Raw genomic sequence first — 9,770 nt, 5'->3', positions numbered from 1 at the left:
AGTTGCAAATGAAGTTGTGATTGAGAAAAATATTGGGAGTGTTTTTATTTTCAGGTTTTGAAGAACTGTTTTCTCAAAATACAGACGGCACTCTGCCGAATTTTTTGTAAAAATTGCGGAAATCTTAAATATCCAAAAATTTGACTTATGTTTGGACTTTAAATAAAGGTTTTTAATATTTGAAAAAAATTCTACCCTCCAATTCCAACGTGAACGAAAATTGTTTTAAAATTCCTTGTAGTATATTTAATGGGTTACCGGTAGGTGAAGTACGGTAATTCATTAGGTGTACTACGAGAACATGTTACATCTTACGAGGAGTAGGGTGTGACAGATACTGCTTTCACACTTGTACTGTGTATGTGTATATGGGCATGTGTTGGTTCCTACTAGTTATATGTGGAGGTAGGTATTGATCAAGATAGAATCTGTTCCTCTAAGTAAATAGGGATAAAATCCTATGTTCATTTAATTGTTCTTGATATTTCAAGTTCCTGGCCAGGACAGATAGATTTATTCAGAAAAGAGTTTCTGATGAGAAAATCTTTTTAATCAAGAACTGGAATTAAAAGAGAACATAATATTCATAGCAAATGGGGTTTGACATAAACCATGACTCCAGCTCGAATTGGGATTTTGTAACAAAGAGATTCTAGTGCATGGTAACATATGATTATAGGTTCATTTAAGGTAAATCTTATTACTAATTAGATGGCCATGGCATACTATGCTAGGTGTTAACCATGGTCTATGAGGTGCATAAAATGATTTAGAGAAATCATTTATGGTAAGAAAGAGTTCTGATGATATTAAGAGTTGATATCATGTCTCATTGCCAATTAGTGATGAGCCTAGTAAGTCACACACATACACAAGTAATCACTAAATTAAATATGATTTAATTAATTAATTAAAGAGTTTAATTGATTAATTAAATAAGTTTGGTTTGCAATTAGATTGCAAAGTCCCTAGCATGGCTTGAAACCAAATCTAGGTTATTGGATGTATAGTATAAGTTAAATTTATATTTAAAGTGTTTAAATATGAATTTAATTAATGAGAAATTAATTAATAAAGATTAATTAATTAATTTATATTTGATATAAGTTGATTAGAAGAAGAGAAATAATTATTTTGGGTTGAGAACTCAAAATTAAGACACAGGGGTATTTTGGTTATTTCACAGGGGACATGTGGCACCATGAGATGGTGACACATGGCACTACACATAAGCTTGCCATATGTCTTTTAATCATGTAAGATGATCAAAGTCAAGATTAAATATAGGTTTAACACTTGGCACAATGTGATTGGATCAATTAAACCTAGAGCTAATCAAAAGGTGACATGTGGCAAGGGTTTAAAGTGGTGACCTAGCTATATAAGTGTAAGGATGAAAGAACAAAAAATACAAGCTGCTGGTTTTCTTTTTGTGCCTCCACATTGGAGACCTCTCCCTTCTCTTCTTCTTCATCTCTCATCAATTCAAAGAGATTTGCCAACAATCTCTTGAGTTAAAAATACTAGAAATTATTTCTAGTATTCTGTTTACATCTGTAATCTCTCAAAAGGCAAAACTTGATTTTCTAATTCATAGAAAAAGGTTTAGAAGCTATTCAAGGGCTGCCATAGGTGATCTTGGTATGGACAAGCTAGAGGGACAATATCTGGTGTCCTAAGACGCATCCCAAAGGTGTCAAACACACTGTAGTGCATCAAAAGGTTAGTGCACTTATTCTTGATCTAATCTAGGGTTCTAATGAATTAATCTGATTAATTCTAAAATCTTAAATGGCAAATCTAGATCCAAAACATATTAAAAGAGTTTTAATATGCTGTTTATCATTGTAATCAAATAGATAAAAATGAATCTTGCATGATGCATGTGACCCTAGGTGAAAAAATTTTGAATTCAATGATATAAACTTGTGTTTTTCATGCTTTCGCTCCTTCATATTGGTTCTCTCATTGCACATGAGATGATCTACAAGAAAGATGAAAATAAAAGTTATCATAAAAAAAAGAAAGGTATAGCATTCATATCCGAAAAGGTTGATGAGAAAAAGAAAAATGTTGCTTTCAAAGCTAGTTCAAGTGATGACTCAAGTGCTTCAGGTGATGATGATGAAGATATGGCTATGATAGTCAAGAGGTTCAAAAAGGCATTTACAAAAGGTGGAAAAAAATACAAGAACTTCACAAAAAAATATGCTCCAAAAGCTCCAAATCACTCAAGTGAAATTGTTTATTATGAGTATAACAAATCAGGCCACATCAAGCCGAAGTGTCCTACATTGAAGAAGAAAAACAAGTTTAGAAAGGATAAAAGTAAAAAAGGCAATGGCGGCAGCATGGAGTGATAGTGACTCTTCATCAAATAATGACACAAGTGACAAAGATGTTGCAAACACTTGTATGATAGCAATTGAAGAAAAAGGTGAAAGCTCACACATTGAAGATAATGATAATGAGGTAAATCTTGAACCTTCTAATGTTGATGAGTTAGAACTTGCATTTGTTAAGACATATGACAAATATAGATCTTTTAAAAAGAAATGTAAAATTTTAATAAATGAAAATTGTGCTTTAAGATCAAAAAATATTTCCTTGAGTATGGTTTTAAAGGAAAATGAATTTTACAAATCTCAAATGAAGCTGTTTAAAGAAGTTAATTATGAGCTTCAAAGATCAAAAGAAGTTTGTGAACAACTTTTTGAGAAAAACAGAATTCTTGAAGCAAAAATTAAATCTTTAATAAGAGATTTAACTAAATTTAGAAAAGGAAAAGAAACACTTGATGTACTTCTTGGGAATCAAAGATCCACAAATGAAAAATTTGGAATTGGTTATGATGGATTTATGAAATATGAAAAATACAAACATTATTTTGTTAAAGCTTCATCTTCTTCTCAACCAAATATTACATGCTTTTATTGCAATCACAAAGGTCATATGATTAATGCTTGTCCTATTAGGAAAGGAACCTTTAAGGCAAAGAAAGTGTGGGTGCCTAAAGGAACCTTACCTAATATTACTAACATACAAGGACCCAAAGTTGCTTGGTTACCTAAGGACAGTTAACTGATTTCAGGTCTGCCTAAGGAGTATGCTGGAAATAGAATACTGGTACATAGATAGTGGCTGCTCTAGGCACATGACAGGAAATAAAGGCAAATTCTCCTCTCTTACTTTGAAAGAAGAAGGTTATGTAAAATTTGGTGATAAAAGTAAATCTAAAATCATTAGATGTGGAACTATTGGTAAAAATCCTTGCATTGAGAATGTTGCATTAGTACAAGGTTTGAAATATAATCTTTTAAGTGTTAGTCAACTTTGTGATAATGGTTTTAAAGTCATTTTTTCTCCTAAACACTGTGAGATTCATGGAAATAATGTTATGTTTGCTGGTGCTAGAATAGATAATATTTACCTACTTGATTTAACAAGTCTTGAAGAAAATTGTTAAACATGCTTTATGACTCTTGATGATAGTGCATGGTTGTGGCATAGAAAATTAGGACATGCTAGCGTGAGCACACTTGCTAAACTTTCTAGAAGAAATCTTGTTAGAGGCCTTCCAAAGATAAGTTTTGAAAAAGAATTTCAATGTAAAGCATGTGCACTGGGTAAGCATACAAAATCATCTTTTAAATCAAAAAATGTTGTAACTACGTCTAGACCATTGGAGTTATTGCATCTTGATCTTTTTGGCCCAATCACACCTAGAAGTCTAGGAGGCAAGGCATACACATTTGTAATTGTTGATGATTTTGCAAGATTCACATAGACTTTCTTTCTTGCTCATAAAGATGAAACCTTTGATGTATTTGAAGCTTTTTGCAAAAGAATTCAAAATGAAAAAGGCTATTGCATTACATTTTTGAGAAGTGATCATGGAAAGGAATTTGAAAATAATTTGTTTGAAAATTTTTGTTCTCAAAATGGTATTTATCATACATTTTCAGCTCCTAGAACTCCATAACAAAATGGAGTTGTTAAAAGGAAAAACATATCTTTGTAATAAATGGCAAGAACAATGCTAAATGAAAACAGTTTACCAAAATATTTCTGGGCAGAAGCTGTAAATACAACATGCTACATTCTGAACAGAGTTTCCATTAGAGCCATTTTAAAGAAAACTCCTTATGAGCTTTGGAAAGGAAGAAAACCTAATATTACATATTTCCATGTCTTTGGTTGCAAATGTTACATTTTGAATAACAAAGACATCAATCTCAAGAAATTTGATGCTAAATCTTGTGAAGTAATATTTCTTGGTTATTCAACAAATAGCAAAGCATATAGGATTTTCAATAGAAAAGCCTTGACCATGGAGGAATCAATGCATGTACTTTTCGATGATGCTAACACTTCCTTGCAAAGGAAAGATTCTTGTGATGATGAAAATGAGCAGACTATAAATTCCAAGAACTCAAATAAAGATGAGCTTGATCCAAAACAACTAGTAAAGGATGATCAAAATGATAAAGAAGAAGAACTTCCTTGTTGCACAAATGTTGAAATTCAAGAAGACTCCCAACCAAATGTGGAAGAACTACAAATTGAAGAACCTCAACATCAAGACATTCCACAAGAATGGAGGTACCATAGAAACCATTCCAAAGATGACATTCTGGATAGTCCATCACAAAGAATGATGACAAGAGCTCAACTTAGAAGATATTTTGGTAATGTTGCTTTTGTCTCTCAATTTGAACCCAAAACATATGATGATGCTCAAAATGATGAGAATTAGCTTCTTGCTATGCAAGAGGAATTAAATCAATTTGAAAGAAATAAAGTGTGGATGCTAGTTCCTAAACCTAAAAAGCATTCTATTATTGGAACTAAATGGGTATTTAGAAATAAAATGGATGAAAAGGGGCATGTAATTAGAAATAAAGCTAGACTAGTAGCTCAAGGATACAACCAAGAGGAAGGTATTGATTTTGATGAAACCTTCGCTCCGGTTGCTAGAATTGAAGCTATTAGAATATTGTGTGCATTTGCATGTTTTAAGAATTTCATGCTTTATCAAATGAATGTTAAAAGTGCATTCTTAAATGGATATATTGAAGAAGAAGTTTATGTGGCTCAACCTCCTGGTTTTGAAGACCCTCATTTTCCAAATTATGTTCATAAACTTACTAAAACTCTTTATGGTTTAAAGCAAGCTCCTAGAGCATGGTATGAGAGACTTAATAAATTTTTACTTCAAAATGATTTTAAAAGAGGAAAAGTAGATACTACTCTTTTCATTAAGAAACTAGGAAAAGACATGCTCATTGTGCAAATCTATGTAGATGATATCATTTTTGGTGCTACTAACCATTCTCTTTGTAAGAAATTCTCTAACATTATGAAAAGTGAATTTGAAATGAGTATGATGGGTGAACTTACTTTCTTCCTTGGAGTGCAAATCAAACAAATAAAAGATGAAATTTTTATAAATCAGTCCAAGTACATAAGGGATATGCTAAAGAAATTCAAAATGGAAGATATGAAAAGTATTGGAACTCCCATGAGCTCAACAATCAAATTAGAGAAAGATGAAAAAGGTAAGGAGATAGATAATAAACTCTACAGAGTTATGATTGGTTCTTTACTCTACTTGATAGCATTTAGACCAGACATTCATTTTAGTGTATGTTTATGTGCAAGATTTCAATCATGTCCAAAAGAATCTCATCTTGTTGCTATTAAAAGAGTTTTTAAGTACCTCATTGGCACACATAACATTAGCTTGTGGTATCCAAAATGTGAATCATTTGATCTTATTGGTTATAGTGATTCAGATTTTGCTGGTAGTAGATTGGATAGAAAAAGCACTTCTGGAACTTGTCAATTTCTAGGCCATGCATTAGTTTCATGGCATAGTAAAAAGCAAACTTTTGTTGCACTTTCTACAGTAAAAGCTGAATATATTGCAGTTGGAAGTTGTGTTGCACAAATCTTATGGATGAAGCAACAACTTGAAGATTTTGAAATTAAGTTTGATCACATTCCCATAAGATGTGATAACACTAGTACTATAAACTTGTCAAAAAATCCTGTCCAACACTCTAGAAGCAAGCATATTGAAATTAGACATCATTTTATTAGGGACCATGTTAAAAATGGAGATATTCAAATTGAATTTGTCCCTTCTGAAAAACAACTTGCTAACATTATTACAAAGCCACTTAATGAGGAAACTGTCACACCCCGGCTGACTCAAGGCCCTTGAGGTTGCTTTCTTGCAGAGGGCACGTGACTCATCTTGTCCGCTTTGTGAAGTTCAATCCGTTCGCCCTGCAGAGCTAGGATTCGAACCCTTATCACTCACGGTTTTGCTTCGCCTCTCACCAATTGAGCTGCAGCTCAATTGGTGATAGGCGAAGCAAATCCGTGAGTGATAAGGGTTCGAATCCTAGCTCTGCAGGGCGAAGGGATTAAATTCCACAAAGCGGACAGTACCTTGTGAGTCGTAGGTCCGGCCTCTAGAAGAAGGCCACCCATAGAGGGCCCTAAGCCGGGTGTGACAACTTTTGCAAAATAAGAAGAGAACTTGGTATGACTGATACTCTTGCTTAACATTTGATGCATATTCATGTTCCTATATGAAAATGAAGTGATATATGTTGATTTGTGGTGTTAAAAATGTGTTCTGAAATTTTTGGTGTGATTTGAAAATTTCTGGATCTGATCTGTCGTGAACAGTATTCTGCAGAATTTGATCACAGTGGCATACTAATCTGTTTGCTAATTTTCTAGTTTGCTAAGAGTTTTACCACTGCTCCTAATTCTTCATTGGCAAACTGGTAGTCAGGTCTGATTGTACTGAAATTCTAAGATTATTTTTCTTTTCTGAGCACCTGTTCTGTATTTTTAAAAGGTATATTACTTAAATACCCCTTTTATTTAAAACTATGTTTCATTACGTGTTTAGGGGGCAAAATAGACTTTTCATTTATTAATGAACATAATTTCTGGTGCAGGACTCAAAAATTTGCAGAACCATCAGTTTTCTCTGCTTCTCCACTGATACACGGTATCAATCTCCTTGCAAAATTTCCATTTCTGTCTTTTCATGTTTAAATTCCAAAATTTTTTTCGTTTCTGACGCATCTCTTCCCGAAATCTGATTGAACGCTCTCTTCTCCATTGTTAACCCGTTTCACTCACAGCCCTCTCAACCATCATCTCCCTTCATCTTCTTTAAAATTTCCGAAACCCATTTGCTCTAAAACAAAGCTCTCATTCCGCATTCTACAAAACAGAAAATCCCTAAATCCTTCCTATTCATTCCCCGATATCTCTCTCACTCTGCTGAAGGAAATCATTCAAATTGATTCTCCTTGGGTTAGAATTTTTCGATGCACTCTCTCTTGTCTTCATCGATTTGTGTTCTCTCTACAAGTATCAGGTATTGATTTTGAAACTTTGCTGGATATGTGTTTTACATTTTTTTTATTTTGCTTTTGTCTCTCACTCTTGAAATTAGTTTATGGGTTTTCTTATATTGAGTATTCTCGTGACAACAAAATGAGCTATATAACAAAATCATGAATTTGTTGTTGTTGATTCTCAAAAACCCTAATATTTCTTACTGTCAGTCCTAAAATTTTTGAATAATACATGACATTGCATCAAAAATGTGTTGGTATACTTCTAATTGTTATTCGTTGGCTGCTCACATTGATTATTTTGTGAACCTAGCTTTATCTATTCCTACTGCCAACTTTTTCTAATTTGGTCATGGCACGATCAAAAGGAAAAGGCAAAGAAAAGGTCACCACACCCTCATCAACTTCAGATTCTACCAATGCCAGTGTCCCTTCATCACCTCTTCCGCAGAAAGAAGCGCCTCTGGTCATTGGAAAAACAAAAGAAAAGTCCAAGAAGAGGACCAGTGAGCCTGTCCAGGAGAAAGGTTCTAAGAAGAAAAAGACTTCAAAAGCTCCAATTGTGCTTATGGAAAGGGCCATTCATGAACCAAGTTACATTCACTGGCCTACTTTTAATGAAGTCTCTGTTCCTTTACAATCTCTATTTGAATACCAAAAATGGGACACATTATGCTCTAATATTGAGGGGATATATGTGGATTTAGTTCAAGAATTCTATAGAAATTTGAGAGTTGATGATGCTGAAAGTGATGAATCTTTTAAGGTTAAAATGAAAGGAAAAAGTTTATGAGGTGACAGTAGAAAGGTTAGCCAGAGCCCTAGGCATCTCAAACATTGGGAATAGAATCTGTTCTTACAAAGAAGTCTTTGCTATTAGAGGGTTTAATAAGAGAGATTTTAAAGCTGAAGTATTTAAAGGGGAAGTGAAAGATAAAACCAGCATCACTCGTGCTCACCAACACATTAAAATCCTTCACAGCTTCATCATTTATGTACTGAATCCTAGAACTGGTAGTCTAAACTATTTAAGCACACTTGATCTCTACATAATTTGGCATATTATGAATGAAATTGAGTTTAATCTTGCCAACTTTATGCTGAAACAAATCATGAAATGGAAACCACCTTACAAACTACCCTATGCTCATCTTTTTAATGGCCTATTTAGAGACTTTGGGATATCCCTGGAAAATGAGAAACTTAGAACAAATATGATCCCAATTACAAGTCTGCAGAAAGATGATGATGGCAGAAAACTAAGGTTTGAACAAGGTCTTAGTTCTAAGGGTAGTGCAAGTGGTGCTTTTAATGTTGAAGGAATTTTGAAAGAAGTGAATAATTTAAGGCAATTTGTTGAGATTGAATTTGGAGAAGTACAAAAATTTAGATCTTTTCAAGATGTTCTTATGAATGCACTTGATTCCAAGATTGATGGAACTTTGATGATGATGTATAAAATTATGGATGAGTTATCCAAAATCAAAGTTCATTTGGGTCTTTCAAGCACTAAAGCTGGAGAAACCAGTAAGGCTGCTGCTACTAATTCTGTTCCACAAAAGGAAAAAGAAAAGGAAACAGAAGAGGAAGAAGAAGAAGAAGAAGAAGAGGAAGAGGAAGAGGAAGAGGAAGAAAAAGAAGAAAAAGAGGAAGAAGAAAAGGAAACAGAATAAGAAGAAGAGGAAGAAGAAGAAACTGAAAAAGAGGAAGAAGAATCAGATGATAAAGATTCTAGCAATGATAGTGATGAGAAAGGAGGCAGCAAAGAAGAAAATGGAGATGACATGAGTGACTCTACTTCTGTGTAGGAACCACAGACTCCTGCTCCTACTGCACCTGCTAAAGGAAAAGCAAAATTAGCTAAAGAAGAACAAAGAAGTAAGCAGAAAGAAGAAACTGGTAAACCATCTGGCAAAAAGGCTAAAACTGATAAAAAGCCTACTGCAGAATCCGGTACTGCTGCTGCATCTGAGTTAGCTCCTAGCCCTATTGTTCCTTTAACACCTGGAACTGCAATGGCTGCTGAAATCCTTCAAACTTTGAGTGATAAACCTGTTAAGCTAAAAAGAGTGAAGATGGCTGGTCCGAGACAGATCAAAAGAAGCTCTAGGCTGAAAGGATAGATCACCTTACTGGATGTTTACTAATTTTATTTTGTCTGACAGTTTGGCTCTTAGTTTGCTACTCTGTTTGCTATTTTTAGCTTTCTGGACATTAATTAGTTTGCTATATTATCTACTATTTTGTCTATTTTAGTTCACTGCACTTATACAGATTTGGTCTATACATATGTGCATGTTTTCTCCCATGTTCTTTTGATGCTGACAAAAAGAGGGAGAAGTGAATGATTGACATTATTGATATATCTTGTGATTAATATGTTAT

The sequence above is a fragment of the Hevea brasiliensis genome, chromosome 8 (assembly GCF_030052815.1).
Source record: "Hevea brasiliensis isolate MT/VB/25A 57/8 chromosome 8, ASM3005281v1, whole genome shotgun sequence".
NCBI classification, from domain to species: Eukaryota; Viridiplantae; Streptophyta; class Magnoliopsida; order Malpighiales; family Euphorbiaceae; genus Hevea; species Hevea brasiliensis.
This window is presented reverse-complemented; position numbering follows the sequence as displayed.